We start from the raw sequence: 16,398 nt of genomic DNA, 5'->3' as shown, positions 1-16,398 counted from the left end.
CCTCGAATTGCCAAAGCAATCATGATAAAGAAGAATGGAACTGGAGGAATCAACCTGCCTGACTTCAGACTATACTACAAAGCTATGTTGTTTTCAAGACAATATGGTACTGGCACAAAGACAGAAGGATAGATCAATGGAACAAATTAGAAAGACCAGAGATAAATCCACGCACCTATAGACACCTTATCTTTGACAAAGGAGGCAAGAATATACAATGGAGAAAAGACAATCTCTTTAACGAGTGGTGCTGGGAAAACTGGTCAATCACTTGTAAAAGAATGAAACTAGAACATTTTCTGACACCATACACACAAATAAGCTCAAAATGGATTAAAAATCTAAATGTAAGACCAGAAACCAAAAACGCCTAGAGGAAAACAAACCACAGCATAAACTCTCTGACATAAACCACAGCAGGATCCTCTATGACCTACCTCCCAGAGTAATGGAAATAAAAGCAAAAATAAACAAATAGGGTCTAATTAAATTTAAGAGATTTTGCACAATGAAGGAACAATAAGCAAGGTGAAAACCTCCCAGAGTAATGGAGATAAAAGCAAAAATAAACAAATAGGGTCTAATTAAACTTAAGAGATTTTGCACAATGAAGGGAACAATAAGCAAGGTGAAAAAACAGCCTTCAGAATGGGAGAAAATAATAGCAAACGAAGCAACTGACAAATAATTAATCTCAAAAATATACAAGAAGCTCATGCAGCTCAATTCCAGAAAAATAAATGACCCAATCAATAAATGGGCCAAAGAACTAAACAGACATTTCTCCAAAGAAGACATACAGATGGCTAACAAACATATGAAAAGATGCTCAACATCACTCAGTATCAGAGAAATGCAAATCAAAACCACAATGAAGTACTATCTCACACTGGTCAGAATGGCTGCTATAAAAACGTCTACAAACAATAAACACTGCAGAGGGTGCGGAGAAAAAGGAACCCAATTACACTGCTGGTGCGAATGCAGACTAGTACAGCCACTATGAAGAACAGTGTGGAGATTCCTTAGAAAACTGGAAATAGAACTGCCATATGACCCAGCAATCCCACTGCTGGGCATACACACTGAGGAAACCTGAGTTGAAAGAGACATGTGTACCCCAATGTTCATCACAGCACTGTTTACAATAGCCAGGGCATGGAAGCAACCTAGATATCCATTGGCAGGTGAATGGATAAGAAAGCTGTGGTACATGTACACAATGGAATATTACTCAGCAATTAAAAATAATGCATTTGAATCAGTTCTAATGAGGTGGATGAAACTGGAGCCTGCTATATGGAGTGAAGTAAGTCAGAAAGAAAAACACCAATACAGTATATTAATGCATATATATGGAATTTAGAAAGATGTCAAAGATGACCCTATATGCAGAGATACAGAATAAAGAGACACAGAGATAAAGAAAAGACTTTTGGACTCTATGGGAGAAGGCACGGGTGGGATGATTGAAAGAATAGCATTGAAACATGTATATTACCATATGTGAAATAGATTGCCAGTCCAGGTTAAATATGTGAGCCACAGCACTCAGGGCCAGTGCACTGGGATGACCCTGAGGAATGGAATGGGGAGGAAGGTGGAAGGGGGTTCAGGATGGGGGACACGTATACACCCGTGGCTGACTCATGTCAATGCATGGCAAAAGCCACTACAATATTGTAAATTATTTAGCTTCCAATTAAAATAAATTAATTTAATTTAAAAAAATTATGTTAAAAAATTCCATGGACCTAGGCTCCTCTGTCCATGGAATTCTCCAGTCAAGAATACTAGAGTGTGTAGCCATTCCCTTCTCCAGGGGATCTTCCAGACCCAGAAATTGAACCCTGGTCTCCTGTATTGCAGGAAGATTCTTTACCATCTGAGCCACCAGGGAGCCTGAGAGATTATATATTATATCTATTTAATGGTATTCATATCTGAGCACACCTGGAAAATCAATATGATGGATCATGCATAAACGTATTTCTATTTATGGGCAATGGGCAGGGAAGACAGTATGAGGTCCTTTGTATACAATAATATCAAGATAACACCCTGTATTGAGTTTGAAAACACATAAAATCATCAAAAGATATGAAAATTCTGACTCATTCCCTCGACTAATGTTTTTATCTAGATTTAATTTTAGAATTCAGATGAGAGCTATATGACTAAAATCAAAAGGACAAAATTTTAAGAAGTCAGTTCAGTGGAGAAATCTGCAATAATTTAGGGCAAAAGCATCATTGTTTGGGAAACCCTGCAATATATAATTGGATATCTTGCTCCAAAGATGCTTTTGTCCTGCTAAAATGATTAGAATGAAAGCATTTTTTTACTTCAATTTTTTTATTGGTCTTCTTTCATTTTATTATAAAAATTATGGCAACAACCAAATGTTTTCTCTTTTTTTCTCTCTAATATTTTTTCCATTTTCTATTTCTGATATTTTTTAAACAAAATGTTTATTGGCTACTGTGGCACATTTAAAATAGGAAATAAACCATATTGATATTCTGGTAAACACACATCAAAAAAATAATGACATGATTTTGACATTTGATATGATATGACATATGATATGACAAAATAATATGATATGATATGATATGACATGACATATGATATAATATGATATGATATGACAAAATAATTCAGTATGCTAAAATATTCAATGATTAATACATTAAATGATAAGCACTCTTAGAAAATTAGCTCCTTGGTTATTTTATTTTCAATGTTGATTAGTCAATATAGGAACTTTATTAGATTTATTTTTCAGTGACTCAAATAACAATAGTACCTTCCTGTTTCAGAAAACTATTTCAGTATATTAATATTGTTAACACAAAATTTTTATACCCACCTGTTGTAAACTTCTTATTATAAACTTACAAATTGTTCATATCCAAAGGAAATCAATCCTGAATATTCATTGGAAGGATTAATGCTGAAGCTGAAGCTGCAATACTTTGGCCACTTGATGTGATGAGCCAACTCACAGGAAAAGACCCTGATGCTGAGAAACATTGAAGGCAGGAAGAGAAGGGGACAACAGAGGACAGGATGTTTGGATGGTATCACTGGCTCAATGGACATGAGTTTGAGCAAACTCTGGGAGATGGTGAAGGACAGGGAAGCCTGGCCTGCTGCCATCCATGAAGCTGTAAAGAGTAGAACACAACTAAGCAACTGAACACCAACAAATGATAATTTCACATTAAGACATAAGACAATAATCTATACAGTGATACAGGGAGAATCGTGCCCTCTTTAATACAGCATTCCTTCCAGTACACAGTCTCATCATCTGCAGGATCCTTACGTATATTTTTTATTATAAAAGTTTAGATAATTATGAATTAGATGCATGACATGCATGCACAACAGAGGCACAGAAAGCATAGATATTTCCAATTAGAATTAATAAGAATCAGGTTTAAAAGTCTTTTAATCAAAAAAAAAAAAAAAAATGGATTAGAGTCTTACCTGTCAAACTGAGACAGGAAAAATAAAAGGCAACAGTATAATTTTTAGTGGATATAAATTTCAGAAAAAAAAAACAATCAAATGACAAATACATTTGTTTGATTTAATTAATTATCCTAACATTTATACTGAGGAATTTTTTAACACACACATATGTACACAGACACATGTATACACCATGTAGACTTACACTGTGGCCCAGAAAGAAAAACATTCCTGGCATTCACTCTTCCATGTAGTCCTCTACCACACTGATCCTGGGCTTGACCAACACATTTGCTTGGCTAGTAAGACATTAATAACTGTGATGAAAGCAACAACTAATATAAAAACTTACACATGGAGGTTTACCCTCTTGAAAAACTCTTTCTGGAAGCCAGTTGCCATGCTATAAAGAAATGCAGAACAAATTACTAAGTGTGAGAACTATGAAGAGTGAGATCTTGAAGGAAGAGAGGTCATCTTGGATGTCCTAGCCCTCATGAGCTTCCATTTGAATGCAGCTTCATCAGTGACCTTAGCTAGGACACATAGAGTAGAAGAACTGCCCTGCTGAGCCTAGCCAAACACCAAGACTCCAAGAATTAAGAAATCAGCCCTGTTTTAAGCCACTAAATTTTGGTATACTTTGCTACTCAGCAACAGATAACTGAAATACACATGAAGAAAGGCTTTTCCCTATGAAAAAGGTTTTTCACTATGAACTTGTTCAGTAGAAGATGCAGAAGTGTGTTCATCTATAGGATTCATTTAGAATGCCTAGAAATGGATTTTATATCTAACATACACTGGTTTATTGCTCCTTGGAAACTTGTTTAGAAATGAGAAATCCTTCAGGGGTTCCATAGTTAATTTTTTTTAAAGAATGTGGCTGTAAATAGCAGGAAAGAAGAAAACGGCAATATGATGAGACTTTTAAGGCAATTTTGAACAATTCTTAAGTAATTTCCCACAGAAATGCAGGTGAATTCAGAGATGTTAAACTGACTAACACTTCATGAAATTCTTAAAGGAATAAACAGACTAAAGAGATTGAAAGAAATTGAAAATTAATGCACGGATTAAATGTACTTATTGACTTAAGTGAGTTGAAAGTTATTTTCTATTTCAGAAAGAAAATTGCCCTTTTTGGACTTTGAAGACATAGAGTTATATTTTGTGAAATCCACAATAAACAAAGAGTTTATCATACCTTTTATACATATTTTAAAGTCTTGGAAGTTTGATTCATATTTTTTAATGAAATATAGAAAATGAATAAATGGATACTGAGCATACTAAGAACACCGTATTTCTAAGAATATTATGTTTTACACACTCATTATCATTTGTGGAGCATATGCTTTTTATATGAAGCCATGGTGTTATATTTTCATATCACAAGGTAATTTGGTGTGAGCAATTCCTAAAACTTGCTATTATTGTCCCTTTGGGAAAGGAGGAAACCTTTTACCTAATTTTGAAACTCTTTATTCTGCAACCAGTGAAATATAGGTAAAGCTACAGGGAACAGATATTGCTGTAAGACTAAGAAATTATTTCACCTGTCTGTAGTCTTCTTTTGAAGAATCTCTCCTCTTTTTTCCAGAGAATTTCTCTATTAATGAGGAATACAGAAGCAAATCCACACTAATACAAGACCAGCTACTGCCAACTGATGTTATTATGGTTTAGTAATAGTATCAGTTCAGTTCAGTCACTCAGTTGTGTCTGACTCTTTGTGACCACATGGACTGCAGCACACCAGGCCTCCCTGTCCATTACCAACTCCCAGAGTTTACTCAAACTCATGTCCAATGAGTTGGTGATGCCATCCAACCATTTCATCCGCTGTCGCCCCCTTCTCTTGCTGCCTTCAACCTTTCCCAGCATCAGGGTCTTTTCAAATGAGTCAGTTCTTTACATCAGGTGGCCAGATTATTGGAGTTGCAGCTTCTACATCAGTCCTTCCAATGAACACCCAGGACTGAGCTTCTTTAGGATGGATTGGTTGGATTTCCTTGCAGTCCAAGGGACTCTCAAGTATCTTCTCCAACACCACAGTTCAAAAGCATCAATTCTTCAGCGTTCAGCTTTGTTTATGGCCCAACTCTCACATCCATACATTACTACTGGAAAACCCATAGCCTTGACTAGATGGACCTTTGTTGGCATAGATTGAGTGGGTTGTATTGATCAAAGAGTGAATGCACCATTTGCAGAAATGACAAATGACTAAAATCTGATAGAAATAGGAGAAGGCAGTTAATAAATTTAGAAGAAACTGAAAAAGAGTAAGAGAAAGTTCCTTCAGATGGAAAGAAACAAAACAAAGTAGACATAACTGAGGATTTGTCTGAATTACATAAATCTCAGGGCTTCCCTATGGCTCAGCTGGTAAAGAATCCACCCACAATGCGGGAGACCTGGGTTAGACCCCTGGGATGGGAAGATCCTCTGGAGAAGGGAAAGGCTACCCACTACAGTATTTTGGCCTGGAGAATTCCATGGACTGTATAGTCTATAGAGTTGCAAAGAGTTGGACACAACTGAGTGACTTTCACTTTCACTTTCACATAAATCTCAAGAGTGATGGTAGTGAAGAGCACAGAATGTCAAAACCGTATGCTAAATATTTCACTCCTACTCATTTAGCAATCATACCTTCTTATGCAGATAATGACATTATAACAAAAATTCTATATGTAAATAAAACTGAACAATTATATAGTCTAACTAGGTCTATTTGTGGAAGTGTCTATCAAAGTATTTAGGAGAGGTTTATGCCATAGACAGAGGATGAAACAACAAAGAGGAATATGATATGTACAAAAGGATGAATTTGAAGTTTTAGCTACTTTCTGGTATCTGTATTCCCTCAAATATTTGCTTAAATTCTATAATATGTACTAAAGTGGATACTAGTATGTGTGCGTGCTGTCGCTTCAGTCATGTCTGTCTCTTTGTGACCCTATGGGTGTAGCTTACCAGGTTCCTTTCTCCACGGGGATTCTCCAGGCAAGAATGCTGGAGTGGATTGCCATTTCTTTCTCCACGGGATCTTCCTGACCCAGGGATCAACCCTCCATCTCTTAGTTGCCCACATTGGCAGGTGGATTCTTTACCACTAGCACCATCTGTGGTATTATTGTGAAAGTGAAAGTGAAAGTCTCTCAGTCCTGTCCAGCTCTTTGTGACCCCATGTACTGTAGCCTGTCAGGCTCCTCTGTCTACGGAATTCTCCAGGCAAGAATACTGGAGTGGGTAGCTGTTCCCTTCTGCAGTGAATTTCCCCAACCCAGGGATCTAACCAAGGTTTCCCACATTGCAGGATTCCTTACAGTCTGAGCTACCAGGGAAGCCTAGGGTGGTAGTATAGCTATACTAAATTGTCTGGTCTTATACGCTATCATTGGAGAAGGAAATGGCAACCCACTCCAGTATTCTTGCCTGGAAAATCCCATGGACTGAGGATCCTGGTAGGCTACAGTCCATGGGGTCGCAAAGAGACACAACTGAGCGACTTCACTTCACACTATCATTGATCTTTGGAAAGAAACACCTTATATTGGGATATCCAGTTTGGGAGGGAAGAAAAGTTCATTTTACAAATGTCTTGTGTAAGAATGTGTGATTAATGGTAATTGAGGATTCCTGCATTTAGCATTACCTCCAAATTTGGGATTTTCCAGACACAATTTGGAAAAATAGAAGAGGGAACCAATATTGCATTTTAAAGAACAATAATTTTTATAAAGACAACATAATAGCTTTATGTATTAGAGTCAACTTTTTCATTCCAAATAAGGAGGATAAAAGTACTTCTATTATACAGATATTTTAAAACTAAACAAGTGAATTCTGGAGGGATGACAGCATTATTTACTAGTCTCTCCAAATGCCCACCTAAAAGTGGACAAAACAACTGGAGAGCAAAAATAAAATCCCAAAGAGTGTATTTAAAATAAAACTAAGTAGCAAGATATCCCCCAAAACCCCATAAATATAAGCAGGTAGAAACACACTTTCAACAGTCTCAAAATTACACAATATCATTCTCTATATGGGGGGATAAGAGAAGCAGTGTGGTAGCATGTGTGGGGCCCGAGAAAAGGAAATCCTCAAAATAAGCAAAATTTCAAAATTGTATAGTATATTAATAGAAAAACATTTGTTAAGTCCAGTGTCCATTTGCAGGGGACACAAAGAATGTTTGAACATGTTTGTTTGCACAGTGAGTATACATTCAGCCAAACTCAGATTAAGTTCTTCACATAAAGTATAAGGAAAAGAAGGGAAAGAGGAATAAACTTGATTTAGAAGACATAAAATCCAAGAATTTTTTAGTGGCCAAGAATAAGCTACAGTGTATACTGCTATACATTGGTATAATAAAACTGCAAATATTGCAATTAAATTCATGTTTGAAAAGATAAGATGATATGTATAGGAAAGGAAAGAGATTTTCACTGGACAGGACTTAAAACTAAAAACAGCATGAGATAGCAGGTTCATGATAAATAGTAAGAATATAATAAATATTCATTTTTAACTGCTGAGCTGTATTCAGTTCAGTTCAGTTCAGTCTCTCAGTCGTGTCCGACTCTTTGCAATCCCATGAATCGCAGGACACCAGGCCTCCCTGTCCATCATAAACTCCCGGAGTTTATTCAAACTCATGCCCATCGAGTCGGTGATGCCATCCAGCCATCTCATCCTCTGTTGTCCCCTTCTCCTCCTGCCCTCAATCGCTCCCAGCATCAGGGTCTTTTCCAATGAGTCAACTCTGTGCATGAGGTGGCCAAAGTATTGGAGTTTCAGCTTCAGCATCAGTCCTTCCAATGAACACCCAGGACTTATCTCCTTCAGGATGGACTGGTTGGATCTCCTTGCAGTCCAAGGGACTCTCAAGAGTCTTCTCCAACACCATAGTTCAAAAGCATCAATTCTTCGGTGCTCAGCTTTCTTCACAGTCCAACTCTCACATTCATACATGACCACTGGAAAAACCATAGCCTTGACCGGACAGCCCTTTGTTGGCAAAGTAACGTCTCTGCTTTTTAATATGCTATCTGGTTTGGTCATAACTTTCCTTCCAAGAAGTAAGTGTCTTTTAATTTCATGGCTGCAGTCACCATCTTCAGTGATTTTGGAGCCTCAAAAAATAAAGTCTGACACTGTTTCCACTGTCTCCCCATCTATTTCCCATGAGGTGATGGGACCAGATGCCATGATCTTAGTTTTCTGAATGTTGAGCTTTAAGCCAACTTTTTCACTCTCCTCTTTCACTTTCATCAAGAGGCTTTTTAGCTCCTCTTCACTTTCTGCCATAAGGGTGGTGTCATGTGCACATCTGAGGTTATTGATATTTCTCCCAGCAATCTTAATTCCAACTTGTGCTTCTTCCAGCCCAGTGTTTCTCATGATGTACTCTGCATATAAGTTAAATAAATTGGGTGACAATATACAGCCTTGACATACTCCTTTTCCTATTTGGAACCAGTCTGTTGTTTCATGTCCAGTTCTAACTGTTGCTTCCTGACCTGCATACAGGTTTCTCAAGAAGCAGGTCAGGTGGTCTGGTATTCCCATGTCCTTCAGAATTTTCCACAGTTTATTGTGGTCCACACAGTCGAAGGCTTTGTCATAGTCAATAAAGCAGAAATACATGTTTTTCTGGAACTCTCTTGCTTTTTCAATGATCCAGCGGATGTTGGCAATTTGATCTCTATTTCTTCTGCCTTTTCTAAATTCAGCTTGAACATCTGGAAGTTCTTGGTTCACATATTGCTGAAGCCTGGCTTGGAGAATTTTGAGCATTACTTTACTAGAGTGTGAGATGAGTGCATTTGTGCAGTAGTTTGAGCATTCTTTGGGATTGCCTTTCTTTGGGATTGGAATTAAAATGGACCTTTTCGGGGAGGAGCCAAGATGGCGGAGGAATAGGACGGGGAAAACACTTTCTCCCCTAGAAATTCATCGAAAGACCATTTGAACGCTGAGCAAATTTCACGAAACAACTTCTGATCGCTAGCAGAGGACATCAGGCGCCCAGATAAGCAGCCCATTGTCGTCAAAGGGAGGTAGGAGAAAATATAAAAGATAAAAAGGGAGACAAAAGAGCTACGGACGGTGACCCGTCCCGGGAAGGGAGTCTTAATAGAGGAAGTTTCCAATCACCAGGAAACCCTCGCACTGGCGGGACTGGGGGAAGTTTTCGGCAATCTAACTGGGAGGAAAAATTAAATAAGGCCCACAGATTACGTGCCTAAAAGCAACTCCCAGCAGAAAAGTACCCCAGACGCCCGCACCCGCCAGCAACAAACGGGGGCGGAACGGAGAGGAGTGGGCGGCATTGCTTAGGGTAAGGACCGGCCTGAAGACCCTTAGAGCAATCGGAGGGAGCTTCTTTAAACGGTGGGACAAAATTAACCGGTCGGAACACACTGCCTGCGGTTCGCAAAACAAAGGGACTGAGAAAGTCCAGGAAAGAGCCGGCCTGTCCCCGCTGGAGGTAGGAGGCAGGGGGGAGGGGAAAAGGGCAAACTCAGCCCCTGAGAAGCCACCCCCTCCCACACTGCAAACAGGCTCCTGGCTCCTATCTAAAGACTTCCGCAGACCCGACTGGCGGCGCGCGCTGGGGTCGCGGAGGGGAAAAGCGCGCCGAACCCGGAGAGAGGGCGCGCAAGCCCCTGGCTGCCCGGGCCGTTCGACACGGAGGGAAAAGGCGCGCTGCACCCTGGCTGCCCGAACCGCTCAGGCCGGGAAAGGCACAAAACGCAGGCGCAACCGAATCCGCGCTTCTGTGGAGTACCCGAAATCTGCAACCGCACTCAACGCAGGGCCCGCTCCATATATAGCAGCCGGGAGCCTGAGCAGTGTAGACGGAGAAAGCACAGACACCCGTGAGCGGGGCAAACCCAGGGTGGCCGGTGAGTGCTAGCCACACAGAGCGGTATCTGTCTGCAGCGCCCCGACCTCCCCGTAGCAGGGCTAAACTGAACTAGCGAACCTAAATAAGAGATCACCTCTGCCCGCCTGTGTCAGGGCGGAAATTAGACACCTAAGAGAAGCCAAAATAAACAAAGGGAACCGCTTCAGAAAGGACCGGTGCAACAGATTAAAATCCCTGAAGGTAACATCGACTACACCGGAAGGAGCCTATAGATATCTAGAAGTGTAAGCTGGAAAGAGGAGCTATCTGAAATTGAACTGAACCTACACTGACCGCAACAACTCCAGAGGAATTCCTAGATATATATGTATTTTTTTTTAATTTATTAAAGAGAGAAAAAAGAAAAGAAAAAAATTTTTTTTTTTTTTTTTTGTTTTGTTTTTTTTTTTTTATTTTTTCTCTTCTATTTTCTTTTAAAATTCCCTATTACTCCCCCATTACTCCTCAACTTTCATTTTCATATATTTATACGATTTTTTTTAATTAGGAAAGAAAAAAAAAATTTTTTTTCTTTCCTTCTTTTTTTATCTTTTATTTTTTCTCTTTTATTTTCTTCTAAAACACCCTATTACTCCCCCATTACTCCTCATCTTTCATTTTCATATATTTTTACGTTTTTTTTTTTTTTTAATTTTTATTAGTTGGAGGCTAATTGCTTTACATCATTGCAGTAGTTTTAAGTTTTTTTTCTTTCCTTTTTTTTTTTACTTTTTATTTTTTCTCTTTTATTTTCTTTTAAAATTCCCTATTACTCCCCCATTACTCCTGATCTTTCATTTTCATATATTTTTACATTTTTTTTAATTAGGAAAAAAAAATTTTTTTCTTTCCTTTTTTTTTTTTTTTAATTTTTTATTTTTTCTCTTTTATTTTCTTTTAAAATTCCCCATTACTCCCCCATTACTCCTCATCTTTCATTTTCATATATTTTTACTTTTTTTTAATTAGGGAAAAAAATTTTTTTTTCTTTTTCTTGTTTTTCTCTTCTACTTCCTTTAAAAGTCCTCTAACACTCCTCTATTATTCCTTAATTTTCATTTTCATTTCACTATAACCTTGCCAAAAAAAGAGAGAGAGAGAGAAACCCTATTTTTAAACCAAACTTCATACACATTTCTAATTTTTTTGTGTGTTTTTGTTTTTGTTTTTAGATATTGTATTTCAATGAGTCTAACCTCTACACTAGATTTTTAATCTTTGTTTTTCAGTATGTGATATAAATTTTGGACATTTAAGAATCCAATATTCAGTTCCCATTTCTATTCAGGAGTGTGGTGATTACTCTCTCACTTTTAACTCTGTTTTCTACCCCAGAACACCTCTATTTCCTCCTTTCCCCTTCTCTTCCCAATCCAATTCTGTGATCTTTGTGGGTGTCTGGGCAACAGAGAACACTTTGGGAACAGATAACTACATAGATCTGTCTCTCTCCTCTTGAGTCCCCTTTTTCTCCTCCTGCTCACCTCTATCTCCTTCCTCCCTCTCCTATTCTTCATGTAACTCTGTGAATCTCTCTGGTTGTCTCTCACAGTGGAGAATCTTTTCACCATTAACCTAGAAGTTTTATTATCAGTGCTGTATAGTTGGAGAAGTCCTGAGACTATTGGAAGAAGAAAACTGAAACCCAGAGGCAGGAGACTTAAGCCCAAAACCTGAGAAAACCAGGTAACTCCTGACTACATGGAACATTAAGGGATAAGAGACCATCCAAAAGCCTCCATACCTACACTAAACCAACCACAACCCAAGAGCCAATAAGCTCTAGTACAAGACATACCACGCAAATTCTTTAGCAACGCAGGAACATAGACCTGAGTGTCAACACACAGGCTGTCCAAAGTCACACCTAACACAAAGACCCATCGCAAAACTCATTACTGGACAATCCACTGCACTCCAGAGAGAAGAAATCCAATTCCACACACCAGAACGCTGACACAAGCTTCCCTAACCAGGAAACCCTGACAAACCAATCATCCAACCCCACCCACTGGGTGAAACCTCCACAATAAAAAGGAACGACAGACCACAAGAATATAGAAAGCCCACTCCAGACACAGCAATCTAAACAAGATGAAAAGGCAGAGAAATACCCAACAGGTAAAGGAACATGGAAAAAGCCCACCAAGTCAAACAAAAGAGGAAGAAATAGGGAATCTACCTGAAAAAGAATTTAGAATAATGATAATAAAAATGATCCAAAATCTTGAAAACAAAATGGAGTTACAAATAAATAGCCTGGAGACAAAGATTGAGAAGATGCAAGAAAGGTTTAACAAGGACCTAGAAGAAATAAAAAAAAGTCAATTAAAAATTAACAATGAAATAAATGAGATCAAAAACACTCTGGAGGGAACCATGAGTAGAATAACAGAGACAGAAGATAGGATAAGTGAGTTAGAAGATAAAATGGTGGAAATAAATGAAGCAGAGAGGAAAAAAGAAAAAAGAATCAAAAGAAATGAGGACAACCTCAGGGACCTCTGGGACAATGTGAAACGCCCCAACATTCGAATCATAGGAGTCCCAGAAGAAGAAGACAAAAAGAAAGGCCATGAGAAGATACTCGAGGAGATAATAGCTGAAAACTTCCCTAAAATGGGGAAGGAAATAGCCAACCAAGTCCAAGAAACCCAGAGAGTCCCAAACAGGATAAACCCAAGGCGAAACACCCCAAGACACATATTAATCAAATTAACAAAGATCAAACACAAAGAACAAATATTAAAAGCAGCAAGGGAGAAACAACAAATAACACACAAAGGGATTCCCATAAGGATAACAGCTGATCTATCAATAGAAACCCTTCAGGCCAGAAGGGAATGGCAGGACATACTTAAAGTAATGAAAGAGAATAACCTACAACCTAGATTACTCTACCCAGCAAGGATCTCATTCAGATATGAAGGAGAACTCAAAAGCTTTACAGACAAGCAAAAGCTGAAAGAATTCAGCACCACCAAACCAGCTCTTCAACAAATACTAAAGGATCTTCTCTAGACAGGAAACACAGAAAGGTGGTGTAAACGTGAACCCCAAACAACAAAATAAATGGCAATGGGACCATACCTATCAATAATTACCTTAAATGTAAATGGGTTGAATGCCCCAACCAAAAGACAAAGGCTGGCTGAATGGATACAAAAGCAAGACCCCTATATATGCTGTCTACAAGAGACCCACCTCAAAGCAAGGGACACATACAGATTAAAAGTGAAGGGCTGGAAAAAAATATTCCACGCAAACGGAGACCAAAAGAAAGCAGGAGTCGCAATACTCATATCAGATAAAATAGACTTTCAAATTAAGTCTGTGAAAAGAGACAAAGATGGACACTACATAATGATCAAAGGATCAATCCAAGAAGAAGATATAACAATTATAAATATATATGCACCCAACATAGGAGCACCGCAATATGTAAGGCAAACACTAACGAGTATGAAAGAGGAAATTAATAGTAACACATTAATAGTAGGAGACTTTAATACCCCACTCACAACTATGGATAGATCAACTAAACAGAAAATAAACAAGGAAACACAAACTTTAAAGGACACAATGGACCAGCTAGACCTTATTGACATCTATAGGACGTTTCACCCCAAAACAATCAACTTCACCTTTTTCTCAAGTGCACACGGAACCTTCTCCAGAATAGATCACATCATAGGCCATAAATCTAGTCTTGGTAAATTTAAAAAAATTGAAACCATTCCAGTCATCTTTTCTGACCACAGTGCAGTAAGACTGGATCTCAATTACAGGAAAAAAATTATTAAAAATTCAAACATATGGAGGCTAAACAACACGCTTCTGAATAACCAACAAATCATAGAAGAAATAAAAAAAAAAAAATCAAAACATGCATAGAAATGAATGAAAATGAAAACACAACAACCCAAAACCTATGGGACACTGTAAAAGCAGTGCTAAGGGGAAGATTCATAGCATTACAGGCCTACCTCAAGAAACAAGAAAAAAGTCAAATAAATAACCTAACTCTACACCTAAAGCAACTAGAGAAGGAAGAAATGAAGAACCCCAGGGTAAGTAGAAGGAAAGAAATCTTAAAAATTAGGGCAGAAATAAATGCAAAAGAAACTAAAGAGACCATAGCAAAAATCAACAAAGCTAAAAGCTGGTTTTTTGAAAAAATAAACAAAATTGACAAACCATTAGCAAGACTCATTAAGAAACAAAGGGAGAAGAACCAAATTAACAAAATTAGAAACGAAAATGGAGAGATCACAACAGACAACACTGAAATACAAAGGATCATAAGAGACTACTACCAGCAGCTCTATGCCAATAAAATGGACAACTTGGAAGAAATAGACAAGTTCTTAGAGAAGTATAACTTTCCAAAACTGAACCAGGAAGAAATAGAAGATCTTAACAAACCCATCACAAGCAAGGAAATTGAAACTGTAATCAGAAATCTTCCAGCAAACAAAAGCCCAGGACCAGATGGCTTCACAGCTGAATTCTACCAAAAATTTAGGGAAGAGCTAACACCTATCTTACTCAAACTCTTCCAGAAAATTGCAGAAGAAGGTAAACTTCCAAACTCATTCTATGAGGCCACCATCACCCTAATTCCAAAACCAGACAAAGATGCCACAAAAAAAGAGAACTACAGGCCAATATCACTGATGAACATAGATGCAAAAATCCTTAACAAAATTCTAGCAAACAGAATCCAACAACATATTAAAAAAATCATACACCATGACCAAGTGGGCTTTATCCCAGGAATGCAAGGATTCTTTAATATCCGCAAATCAATCAATGTAATACACCACATTAACAAATTGAAAGATAAAAACCATATGATTATCTCAATAGATGCAGAAAAGCCTTTGACAAATTTCAACATCCATTTATGATTAAAACTCTCCAGAAAGCAGGCATAGAAGGAACATACCTCAACATAATAAAAGCTATATATGACAAACCCACAGCAAGCATCACCCTCAATGGTGAAAAATTGAAAGCATTTCCCCTGAAATCAGGAACAAGACAAGGGTGCCCACTCTCACCACTACTATTCAACATAGTTTTGGAAGTGTTGGCCACAGCAATCAGGGCAGAAAAAGAAGTAAAAGGAATCCAGATAGGAAAAGAAGAAGTGAAACTCTCTCTGTTTGCAGATGACATGATCCTCTACATAGAAAACCCTAAAGACTCCACCAGAAAATTACTAGAGCTAATCAATGAATACAGTCAAGTTGCAGGATATAAAATTAACACAGAGAAATCTCTTGCATTCCTATACACTAACAATGAGAAAACAGAAAGAGAAATTAAGGAAACGATACCATTCACCATTGCAACAAAAAGAATAAAATACTTAGGAGTATATCTACCTAAAGAAACAAAAGACCTATACATAGAAAACTATAAAACACTGATGAAAGAAATCAAAGAGGACACAAACAGATGGAGAAATATACCGTGTTCATGGATTGGAAGAATCAATATTGTCAAAATGGCTATACTACCCAAAGCAATCTATAGATTCAATGCAATCCCTATCAAGCTACCAACGGTATTTTTCACAGAACTAGAACAAATAATCTCACAATTTGTATGGAAATACAAGAAACCTCGAATAGCCAAAGTAACCTTGAGAAAGAAGAATGGAACTGGAGGAATCAATCTGCCTGACTTCAGACTATACTACAAAGCCACAGTCATCAAGACAGTATGGTACTGGCACAAAGACAGAAGTATAGATCAATGGAACAGAATAGAAAGCCCAGAGATAAGTCCACGAACCTATGGTCACCTTATCTTCGACAAAGGAGGCAAGGATATACAATGGAAAAAAGACAACCTCTTTAACAAGTGGTGCTGGGAAAACTGGTCAACCACCTGTAAAAGAATGAAACTAGAACACTTTCTAACACCATACACAAAAATAAACTCAAAATGGATTAAAGATCTAAATGTAAGACCAGAAACTA

The sequence above is a fragment of the Odocoileus virginianus genome, chromosome 5 (assembly GCF_023699985.2).
Source record: "Odocoileus virginianus isolate 20LAN1187 ecotype Illinois chromosome 5, Ovbor_1.2, whole genome shotgun sequence".
Lineage (NCBI taxonomy): Eukaryota > Metazoa > Chordata > Mammalia > Artiodactyla > Cervidae > Odocoileus > Odocoileus virginianus.
The sequence above is the reverse complement of the archived record's forward strand: the minus strand, read 5'-3'. Positions refer to the sequence as shown.